General features: G+C 39.7%; 1 protein-coding gene across 7 annotated transcripts in view; it reads right to left on the bottom strand.

Moving 5' to 3' along the window:
- Positions 1 to 12,371, bottom strand: part of PHACTR4 (phosphatase and actin regulator 4) — a 100,220-nt gene that overhangs the window by 46,244 nt on the left and 41,605 nt on the right. Inside the window, exon 1 of one of the 7 annotated variants that reach the window (XM_042995989.1) lies at positions 4,600 to 4,758. The exons of the other annotated variants lie outside the window; for them this stretch is intronic. The gene's annotated coding sequence lies outside the window, so the exon portion shown is untranslated. Of the gene's footprint in view, positions 1 to 4,599; positions 4,759 to 12,371 lie in introns of those variants that run through there. 7 annotated transcript variants of the gene reach the window in all.

Raw genomic sequence — 12,371 nt, 5'->3', positions numbered from 1 at the left:
GCAAATTTAAAGTTTATTTATGTACTTTGAGAGAGAAGAGAGTGCACAAGTGGGGGGGCGGGGGTGGAAAGGCAGAGAGAGGGAGGGAGAGAGAAAGAATCCCAAGCAGGCTTTCCATGCTCATAGAGCAGAGCCCGACGTGGGGCTGGAGCTTATGAACCGTGAGATCATGACCTGAGCCGAAATCAAGAGTCAGACGCTCAACTGAATGAACCATTCAGGTGCCCTGGCATTGGTTTCTTTCTGTGGCTGGTTTGTTAGATGCAAAAGCAAACATACCTGCTTCCTATGCTACATCAAATACTGTAATTCTTGTTCCCTGCTACCCCAACTTCCAGAAGGCAACATGGTTTGCCAATGGAAGAGAGCAGAGGCCCTAGAGACCTGGAGCAGAGGCCCTACATAAAATTTCAGCTTTCCTGTTTACTGATTAGGCAACTCTGAACAAGTTACTTTTAACTTACATGAGCCTCAGTTTCCACACCTGCAAAATGGAGAGAATTACTCACAGAGTTGTGAGGATTAAGAGAATTTTTAAAGAGCATGATGGTTGAAGCTGCTTAAAATATCTGGCGCCCTCTAGCCCCACCTAGATTCTTTATATAAATGACCACCCCCTCCCCCCAACGTTTAAATTTAAACACCACTGTTCTTTAGGAAAAACTGGGGATGTTCTGATATGCTTTTCTGTCACTGAGGCTATATGTATGGCAGGCATGAAGTAATGCATGTTTACAAGCCTGCAATACGCTGGCCTATGTTAATGGGAGGAAGAAACTGAAGTTACACCGCCGGACTGCTTTCAGCTCCATGGAATGAAAGACCTCAGGCTAAAAAACTGGTGTTACACACATACTGCCTTTTTGCTTTTTCTTCAAGTTTGTGTTTTGAAGACAATAAGTTCTTTTTTAAAAATTTTATTTATTTTTTAATTTACATCCAAGTTAGTTAGCATATAGTGCAATAATGATTTCAGTAGTAGATTTCAGTGATTCATCCCCTATGTACAACACCCAGTGCTCATCCCAACAAGTGTCTTCCTTAATACCCCTTCCTCATTTAGCCCATCCCCCCAACCACACCCCCTCCAGCAACCCTCAGTTTGTTCTATTTAAGAGTCTCTTATGTTTTGTCCTCCTCCTTGTTTCGTATTATTTTTGCTTCCCTTCCCTTATGTTCACCTGTTTTGTATCTTAAATTCCACATATGAGTGAAGTCATATGATATTTGTCTTTCTCTGACTGGCTAATTTCACTTAGCATGATACCCTCTAAGTTCCATCCACGTAGTTGCAAATGGCAAGATTTCATTCTTTTTGATGGCCAAGTAATACTCCATTGTATGTATGTATGTATGTATGTATGTATGTATGTATGTATGTATATGTGTGTGTGTGCGCACACACACACACACACACCACATCTTCTTTATCCATTCATCTGTCAATGAACATTTGGGCTCTTTCCATACTTTGGCTATCGTTGATAGTGCATCTAGAAACACGGGGGTGCATGTGTCCCTTTGAAACAGCACACCTCTATCCCCTGGATAAATGCCTAGTAGTACAATTCCTGGGTCATAGGGTAGTTCTATTTTTAACTTTTTGAGGAATCTCCATACTGTTTTCCAGAGTGGCTGCATCAGTTTGCATTCCACCAGCAGTGCAAAAGAGATCCTCTTTCTCCACATCCTTGCCAACATCTGTTTTTGCCTGAGTTGTTCATTTTAGCCATTCTGACTGGTGTGAGGTTGTATCTCATTGTGGTTTTAATTTGTTCTTCCCTGATGATGAGTGATGAGCATTTTTTCATGTGTCTGTTAGCCATCTGGATGTCTTCTTTGGAAAAGTGTCTGTTCATGTCTTTTGCCCATTTTGAAGACAATAAGTTCTTAAGGATGCCCTCGGGATCAGGACATGCTTCTAGAACTGAGGAGAGAGTTGTAAGAAATGAGATTAAACAGGAAAATTTCAGGTAAGAAAGATGGAAGGGTTTTTCCAGGGCTGAGTTAAGGATTTACAGAGTCACTTAGAATGCAGTAGAGGCAGTGGGAAAGGTAGGCCCAGCTGGAAACGACAGTTAGCTGAATGGAGATTAGAAAGTGTGGGAAAAACAGCCGAGCCAAAAGATTCACAGGTTGTGAGGACAAGGGAAAGAGGGAAGTGAGACGAGGTTATCAATGACACTGATGGAACTTCAGGCAACTATGTGACATCAGGTGGCTGAATCAAATTATTGCCAAGCTCCCTTCTGGTTCTGAAATTCTACAGCAGAATCAAACCAACGACTTAACCAATTCAATGTTCTGTTTCAAATAATGCCTCCAAAAAGTGTTTTATTATGGAAAAGAGCAGTGGCCATAGTGTACTTTATATAATGAATCTAGCTCAGTGCTTGCCATGTATTGCAAAATACCCACTTAATGAATTGGATTATTATTACTGGGAAACCACAAGCCTTATATATTCATACCACAATTATTTCCTGAGCACCTCTAAAGTATCAGGTATTGTCCCAGGTGTTGGGGACATGGTAGTGAATACAGTGTGGAAAAACCTCATGCCTTCTTTCTAGTACGTTAGATGGTAATAAGTACTGTAGAGAAAAATTATTCAGGAAAGGGAAACAGGGTGGGCTGAGAGAGAGAGAGTGCTAAATTACAAATTGTGTGAGAAGGGCCTCATTGGGAAGATAACATATAAAGACCTGAAGTAAAGAAATTCCTCAATTAACTTTCTCTGTCATCTTCCTCACTTAGACATACTTCATATTATTGTGCTTCACAGATACTGCATTTTTAACAAATTGAAGGTCTGAGACAACCCTGTGTCAAGCAAGTCTACTGTCACTAGTTTTCCAATAGCATTTGCTCACTTTGTGTCTCTTTGTCACATTTCAGTAATTCTTGCAATATTTCAAACTTTTCACTATTATAATATTTGTTATAGTGATCTGTGATCGGTGATCTTTGATTTTACTATTGTAAATGTTTTGGGGAACCATGAACCAGGCCCACATGAGACTGTGAACTTAATCGATAGATGTGTGTGTTCTGACTGCTCCACTGACTATTCCTCTATCTCTCTCCCTCTCCTCAAGCTTAGCTAGTCCCTGACACAGAACAATATGGAGATGAGGTCCATTAATAACTCTACAATGGCCTCTAAGTGTTCAAGTAAAAGGAACAGTCACAGCTTTAAATCAAAAGCTAGAAATTATTAAGTTTAGTGATGAAGGCATGTGGAAAGCCAAGATGGCCAGAAGATAGGCCTCTTGGTCCAGTTAGCCAAGCTGTGAATGCAAAGGAAAAGTTCTTGAAAGAAATTAAAAGTGCTACTCCAGTGAACACATGAATGATAAGAAAGTGAAATAGCCTTATTGCAGATATGGAGAAAGTTTGAGTAGTCGAGAGAGAAGATCAAACTAACCCCAACACTCCCTTAAGCCAAACCTAATCCAGAGCAAGGCCCTAACTCTCTTCAATTGTGTGAAGGCTGAGAGAGGGGAGGAAACTGCAGAAGAAAAGTCTGAAGCTAAGAGAGTTCAGTTCGTGAGGTTTAAGGAACGACGCTATCTCCATAAAAATGCAAGGTGAAACAGCACACGGCAATGTGGAGGCTGCAACAAGTTCTCCAGAAGATCTAGTCAAGATAATTTATGAAGGTACCTACACTAAACAACAGGTTTTCAATGTAGATGAAAACAGCTTTAAAATAGAAGATTCCGTCTAGGAATTTCATAGTTAGGAAAAAATCAATGCTGGCTTCAAAACTTCAAAGGACAGGCTGACTCTCTTGTCAAGGGCTAATAGAGATGGTGACTTTAAGTAGAAGCCAATGCTCACTGACCATACCAAAATCCTAGGGCCTTTAAGGACTATGCTAAATCTACTGTGCCTGTACTCTACAAATGGAACAGATGACAGCACATCGGTTTATAATATGGTTTACTAAATTTTTTAAGCCACTCTTGAGACCTACTGCCCAGAAAGAAAGATTCCTACTGCTCAGTGACAATGCACCGGGTCACCCAAGAGCTCAGATGGAGATGTACAGTGAGACTAATTTTGTTTTCACGCCTGCTAACACAATAGCCATTCCATGGATCAAGGAGTAATTTTTTGTAAGTTTATTTATTATTTTGAGAGAGAGCAAGAGAGAGCAGGGGAGGGGCAGAGAGAGAGAATCCCAAGAGTCTCTTGAGAATCTGCACTGGTGGTACAGAGCCTGATGCAGGGCTCAAACTCATGAACTGTGAGATTGTGACTGTGAGTTGAAATCAAGAGTCAGACGCTTAATTGACTGAGCCATCCAGGCATCCCTCAAGGGGTAATTTTGACCTTCAAGTCTTATTATTTAAGGAATTAATTTTGCACAGCTGTAGCTGTCATAGATAGCAATTCCTCTGATGGATCTGGGCAAAGTAAATTGAAAATCTTTAGGAAAGTAAAGGATCCACCAAACTGCATGCCATTAAGAACACTTGTGATTCATGAGGAGAGGTCAAAATATCAACATTTCTGGGTGTTTGGAAGAAGCTGATTCCCACATGGATGACTGTGTGTGTGGGGGGGTGTTCAAGACTTCAATGGAAGAAGTACCTGCAGATGGGGTGGAGACAGCAAGAGAACTAGAACGAGAAGTGGAGCCTGAAGATGGGACTGAATGGCTGTGATCCCATGATACAACTTGAACAGATGAAGAGTTGCTTCTTATGGATGAGCAAGGAGAGTGCTTGAGATGGAATCTCCTCCTGGTGAAGATGCTGCGAAGAATGTTGAAATGACAACAAGGGATTTAAAATATCAAATAAACTTAGTTGATAAAGCAGCAAGGTTTGAGAGGATTGACTTGAATTATTATTATTATTATTATATTTTAATGTTTTATTTATTCTTAAGAGAGAGAGAGAGAGAGAGAGACAGAACATGAGCGGGTGAGGGGCAGAGTGAGAAAGGGACACAGAATCCGAAGCAAGCTCCAGGCTCTGAGCTGTCAGCACAGAGCCCAATGTGGGGCTCAAACCCACAAGCTGTGAGATCATGACCTGAGCCGAGGTCGGACGCCCAACTGACTGAACCACCCAGGCGCACTGACTTGAATTATTTTTTAAGGCTTATTTATTTTTGAGAGAGAGAGACGGACAGGCAGACAGACAGAGGGAGAGGGAGACAGAGGATCCAAAGCAGGCTCTGCCCTGACAGAAGAGAGCCCAATGAAGGGCTCAAATTCATGAACTGTGAGATCATGACCTGAGCTGAAGTTGGACACTTAAACCGACTGAGCCACTCAGGAGCCCCAGATTGACCCTAATTTTGAAAGGAGTTCTGCTGTGGGTAAAATATGTTATCAAACAGCACCACATGTTATGATGCTGAAAGGAAAAGTCAACCGATGTGTCAAACATCATTGTCTTATATTAAGAACTTGCCCCAGCCTTCAGCACCCACCACCCTGATCAGTCAGCAGCCATCAACATCAAGGCCAGACCCTCTTATCAGCAAAAAGATTACAACTCACTGAAAGCTCAGATGATGGTTAGTGTTTTTTTAGTAATCAAGTATTTTTCTTAAGTAAGCTCTACATTCAGCGTGGAGCTTGGCCTCATGACCCTGAGATCAAGAATCACATGCTCTTCTGACTGAGCCACCCAGGTGCTCCAGAAGTAAAGTACAGTAAAACCTTAGTTTGTGAGCATAGTTCATTCTGGCAACATGCTTATAATCCAAAGCACCTGTGTATCAAAGTGAATTTCTCCATAAGAAATAATGGAAACTCGGATGATTTGTTCCACAACCCAAAAATATTCATATAAAAATGATCACAATATTGTAACATAATAGAAAATAATAAAGAAAATACAAAATATAAAGAAAAATAAACAAGTTAACCTACACTTACCTTTGAAAGCCTTCATGGCTGGTGTGAGAGAGAGAAGAGAGAGGAGGATTATGGTGTAGGACCACTTTCATTATCACTAACGGATGTTGATTACAGTACAGTATTAATAAACTTGTCATCTACTGTATTTAATGTAACTGGCAATAAGGCAGCAGAGGAAAGGGTCTATATCTGCAGGCAGCCTGACCTAGAATGAAGCAAAGCATTCCTAAGCTTACTCTTGTATGAAAAAGCAAAGGTCTGTCTATAGGTGCTTTGAAGTGACAAAAAAGTATACTAGTGGCAGTGTGGGCACCTTCCAACGTTCTGAAAAATCACTGATTTCTGCCAAACACTGCGGCCTGAGACAGAGCATCCGAGCATGGGAGACGATCACCCACAATCCCACAGCGAGGAAGAGAGAGACACATAGAGAAGGAGAAAGAGAGAAGAACCATTGGCTAAATGGTGATCATGGGACATTTGGCACCACATACTACTCGTATTGCAAGACATTGCTTGTTTATCAAGTTAAAATTTATTAGAAATGTTTGTTCATTTCATGGAACACTCAGAGAACAAGTTACTCTGTTACAATGCAAGGTTTTACTTGTAATTGTATTTTTTTTAAGTATTTTTAAAATAAGGTGTGTACATGGATTTTTTAAAACATAATGCTACTGTGCACTTAGTAAACTGCAATATAGTATAAACATAACTTTTACATGCACTGGCAAACATTCACTTGGCTTGCTTTATTGCAAAATCTGCTTTACTGCAGTGGTCTGGAACTGAACCCACAGTATCTCTGAGGTATGCCTATACTATAGTTCCATCAGTTCTAAGAGAAGCAAAATAAAAGGTGACACTTTCAAAGGTACTACAAATGAATACTGCTTACTCTGGAGTATATTTTAATGATTGGTCACTGAACTAACAGTTATCAAATATGCTATTCAGTTCTCAAATATCTACAGATGGACTGTCTAATACTATGGTCACTAGCTGCATATGATTATTTGAATTTATATTCAATCTGTTTATATTATATACAATTTGCAATTCAGTTTTTCATTTGTACTGGCCAAATTTCAGATGCCCAATAGCCACACATGGCTACCACGATGGATGGTGCAGATACAGAACATTTCCATCACTGCAGGAAGTTCTATTGGACATAATGCACCTGAAGGCTTTTTCAAGTCCACTAAAGTCTTTTAGTAATAACAAAACAGCACTAACTGTACCTTTCAGTGTGTGGTGTCTATCTTCCAAGGCACTAACCTACTAAAGGCACTATACTATGAGGGAACCCTGACAAGTTTAAGAAAAAAAAAAAAGTTTCTTTTTATACAGCACTAACTACTAAGCTATTAACACTCTCTTTTTTTTAATGTTTATTTTATTTTTGAGAAAGCGAGAGAGAAAAAGCATGAGTGGGGGAGGAGCAGAGAGAGAGGGAGATACAATCTGAAGCAGGCTCCAAGCTCTGAGCTGTCAGCACAGAGCCTGACGCAGGGCTCGAACCCACAAACCGTGAGATCATGACGTGAGCCAAAGTCAGACACTCAACCGACTGAGCCACCCAGGTGCCCATAACACTCTTCCTTTAGTAACTGAATTACTACTTCTTTTTCTAGTAATACTCAGTTAAAGTCTTTGACTATTAATACTAATTCAAAGTTTAAGGAAGGGGAATGATTTAAAAATTTTTTAAAATATTTACTTATTTTGAGAGTGAGCACACATACAAGCAGGAGAGGGGCGGAGAGGGTCAGAGAGAGAGAGAGAGAGAGAGAGAGAGAGAGAGAGAGAGAATGCCAAGCAGGTTTCCTGCTGTTGGCACAGAGCCCAACGCAGGGCTCAATCCCATGAACTGTGAGATCATGACCTGAGCCAAAATCAAGAGTTGGATGCTTAACTGACTGAGCCATCCAGGCATCCCAAGAATGGCTTTATTTTAAAGATTTACTAAGAATTATATCCATTTGTTATCAATTGAAAATTAACAACCTCGGGGCACCTGGGTGGCTCAGCCGGTTGAGCGACTGACTTCGGCTCAGGTCATGATCTCACGGTTCCTGAGTTCGGGCCCCTCATCGGGCTCTGTGCTGACAGCTCAGAGCCGGGGAGCCTGCTTCGGATTCTGTGTCTCCCTCTCTCTCTGCCCCTCCCCCACACGCGCTCTGTCTCTCTCTGCCTCTCAGAAATAAAGAAAATAAAAAAAATTTTTTAAAGAAAATTAACAACCTCTATCTTATTGGCCATCCATTTATTATTTCTATTTCTCCAAACAGTACTTTTTCATGCGCTGAAGATAGATTTTATGAGTTACAGTGAAAGTGACTGAGGAGTTTTAAGAAAAAAAGTACTTTATAAAACATGATATTCACAAAAACTAAGTCCCTAGTGGCCTCTGTTAAGAAACCACAAGGTATCAATGATGTGTAGAAACTAACCAGTCAGAAATCAAAGGGCTGCCCATCCCAGGGTTTTGAAACGAGTTAAATGTTCCCCAGTAAAGTGGCATTCACTGCTGATGACTCAGAGGTGACTATTAGCCACTGCCAGTTCTCTCCTTCCTTCCTTCTCTTTCATAACTCTAACTCATCTGGCCCTCAACCCTTTAAGTGAGAAAGAAATCTAAACATTACCAAGGAATATTCTGAGCCACATATTCAGTAAGAATACAATCAATGTCAGATAATAGCTACAATGTTTGTAGTAGTTATTCAAAAATGTCTAACAAGGAATCTCCTTAAACATTCTTTTTTAAAACGTGTAGGAGAATAAAGGGTTTGTCGTCTACTAAATAAAAATTCTGAGTAATGAACACCTGGTTACCCCATGAGTCAACAGTAATTCCTGTAATAGGAACCAAGGATGATTATATCAGTGGTGTTTCTATAAAACTTACTCCAGCTATTAACTCAAATGAACTTTATTCTTTGATTTCCATGTATGAAGTATCCACCTCTTTTGTAGCATTCTCTTCCCTCAAAACCCTCAATCTTTCACAATCACAAATTCTGGGAGATGAAGCACAGGGGCAAAAAAAAAAAAAAAAAAAAAAAAAGCTATGCATATAATTTCTAAATTCAAATTCAAAGAAACATTATGTTCTGGATTATACAAAACTGTCCTTCTAAATCTTGTTTTAAAAAAAGTAACATGGTGGGAATGCAAGCTGGTGCAGCCACTCTGGAAAACAGTATGGAGGTTCCTCAAAAACCTAAAAATAGAACTACCCTACGAACCAGCAATTGCACTACTAGGCATTTATCCACGGGACACGGGTGTGCTGTTTCGAAAGGACACATGCACCCCCATGTTTATAGCAGCACTATCAACAATAGCCAAAGTATGAAAAGAGCCCAAATGTCCATCGATGGATGAATGGATAAATGTGGTGTGTGTGTGTGTGTGTGTGTGTGTGTGTGTGTATATATATATATATATACACACACACACACTCTGTGTGTATATATATATATATATATATATACACTCTATACACATAATACTCTATTGTGTGTGTGTATATATACTCAGCAATCAAAAAGAATGAAATCTTGCCATTTGCGACTACGTGGATGGAACTGGAGGGTGTTATGCTAAGTGAAATTAGAGAAAGACAAAAATCATGATTTGACTCATATGAGGACTTTAAGAGACAAAACAGATGAACATAAGGGAAGGGAAACAAAAAGAATATAAAAACAGGGAGGGGATCAAAACAGAAGAGACTCATAAATATGGAGAACAAACTGAGGGTTACTGGAGGGGTTGTGGGAGGGGGGATGGGCTAAATGGGTAAGGGGCACTAAGGAATCTACTCCTGAAATAACTGTTGCACTATATGCTAACTAATTTGGATACAAATTTTTAAAAATAAAAAATAAAATTAAAAAAAAAAAAAAAGTAACATGGGGCACCTGGCTGACTCAGTCAGTAGAGCATGCAACTCTTGGTCTTGGGGTTGTGAGTTCAAGCCCCGTGTTGGGTGTGGAGATTACTTAAAAATATAATCTTCAAAATAAAAAGGGGTACTTGGGTGGATCAGTCGGTTAAGCATCCGACTGGTGATTTTGGCTCAGGTCATGATCCCAGGGTCATGGATTGAGCCCTGCATTGGGCTCCGTGCTGAACATGGGGTCCACTTAAGATCCTCTCTCTTACCCTCTGCCCCTCTCCCCTGCTCCCCGTCTGTCATTAGGAAAAAAAAAAAAAGGAACAGTGAAACACATTAACACTTTAGGACAACAATCTGGTGACGTCAGAAAAAATACGGACAATTGTGTGATTTTGCTCACCTGTCTGTACTAAAGCAACTAGCCTAATTCTAGTCTAACTTTTTGGAAAAGATAATCCTTATTCGTACTGATGAGGCTGTAAAAATGTAATCACCAAATAAAATCTTTCAAGATGCAAATTTGATTACTGTGTTTTCAGCCTAAAAATAATTTCTTTTACTGAAAAAGCCCGAAATTACACAGTATCCAGTTAGGTGTTAAACACTGTACTAACACTCATCTGGTTGCCGGGCCTATGCACCAAGGGCCTTCAGGATACCACCTGTCCTAAAATCCAGGGAGGAGCTGACAACCAGTTTGTTGTGCTGAGTTGTAGTGAAGGAAAATAAAAAAGATAAAGGGCTGAAAGAACTCTTCTGAGATTCATTCACTTGGGGCAAAAAGTCTTCTGTATCTTTAAACAATTTTACAAATCTCCCCAGTCTGACATAGTCTGTTTGTGGAGTATAGCTTTCAGTTTTGACATCCTCCTCTGTGTGCCTGGGGCAGTAATAGTTTACTCCTTCCTGCTTCCAGTTTGATTCCTCTTTAATCTATCCTCAACAGTGGGGCCACAGTGATGTTTACAACAGCACAAATTTAACAGTGTTCTTCACGGCTCACAAAAAACATCTTTCAAGCCCTGATCTAAGCCTACCTTTCTAACGAGCCTCTTCTCTACCTCCTCTCCCGTACTTACTTGTCTTCAGTTCTGGGACTAGTCTTCAGTCCTGCTGCACCTCGTGGAGTTCCTGAACTATGACGTGCTCTCCCGGGTCTATCTACTGAGGCATCTGCTGTTCTAGCTACCTGGAAAGTCGTCTCCCTCCCCACATCCCCTCATCTGGCTAAGTCCTGCTCCTTCAAATTCGTTTATGTGTCACTTCCTCCTTGAAGCTGCCTTTGAACATCTACCTTTTGACACTTAAGACTGAACCAGGTATACCTCTTCTGTGCTCCCAAGTCACCCTGAGTATACCTCTACATACAGGGGTACACATCACTTTTGTTCTAATTATCTATTTACTTACTTGTCTCTCCTACATATATCCTCAGCAAGTAACATACTGCTCAGCACATAGTAGGCATTCAATAAATATTTGAAAACAATGGAGACAGGCAAAGGGAGAACAGGATCTTTCACTAGACTGCAAATATCCTTTTCAGGTTATGAAGTATTTAAGTTGGGGAAAGTGCTAGGCTGGTAGGTAATGAACTTAGAATAAGTCACTTAACAATTTCATGACAAAAAGGAAAGAAAAAGACAGGCATAATTGAGATTATCTTGAAAGCTACAGATTAAATGTTATTACAAATTCACTGCCATCTATGCTTACAGCAACACAATCTTTGAATTACAGTTGGTTTTAGATTTATAAAAAAAGTGATTGAAAAAAAACCCAGCTCTGCTTTTCTTCTAGTTTCTAGGAGAAACGGTTACGAGGATTAAACTAGCACCACCAGTTTTTAATCACTCAAAGGTGATTTCTTTTCTCCCCTTCATTCTTGTTTCCCAATTTTTGGAAATTCTTGTTTCCCAATCATTTCATTAAATGATAACGTTTCTACCAGAAAAATCAGAACACAAGAGATAAAATAATACTAAATATCTATTTTGTTACATATGAACATCTTTAACAAAAGAGCTGATGAAAAAGAGCTAAATCTTAGAAAGAATAAACTAAGTTCAATTTCCCATGCATTCTTTCCCCTCGTTTTCTATGAATAAGCTAACACTAACTGAGCCTATAACTCCAGGGACTATTCTAAGTGTTCTACATGTGTTAATCTAATTCTCACAACAAGGACATCAAAAGGATTCCATTTATTATCCTACTTAACAGATGAGTCACACAGGGGTAAACTTGTCCAGTGAGGTCAAAGCCGACAAATGGCAAAATTGGGGCTCATATCTAAGTACTCTGGACGTGAATCTCTACTCCTACTAATATACTGTATACCTAAATATCAGTTGAATTCACACAACTTATTTTTAACCTTAGAAACACTGTTGGAGGTATTACTGTAACAAAAGTAAAATTCAGGCACAGAGCAGTTATACAAATTGTCCAAAATGACAATGTTAAAATTAAAAAAATAGTTGTTCTCTTAGCCCATCCCTGAATTTCCAGTATGACCATCACCAAGAATGATGCTTCCTATCATAAAACCAATCTTTAAAGGAAATTCTTAGGGGCGCC

The sequence above is a fragment of the Panthera tigris genome, chromosome C1 (assembly GCF_018350195.1).
Source record: "Panthera tigris isolate Pti1 chromosome C1, P.tigris_Pti1_mat1.1, whole genome shotgun sequence".
Lineage (NCBI taxonomy): Eukaryota > Metazoa > Chordata > Mammalia > Carnivora > Felidae > Panthera > Panthera tigris.
The sequence above is the reverse complement of the archived record's forward strand: the minus strand, read 5'-3'. Positions and strand labels throughout refer to the sequence as shown.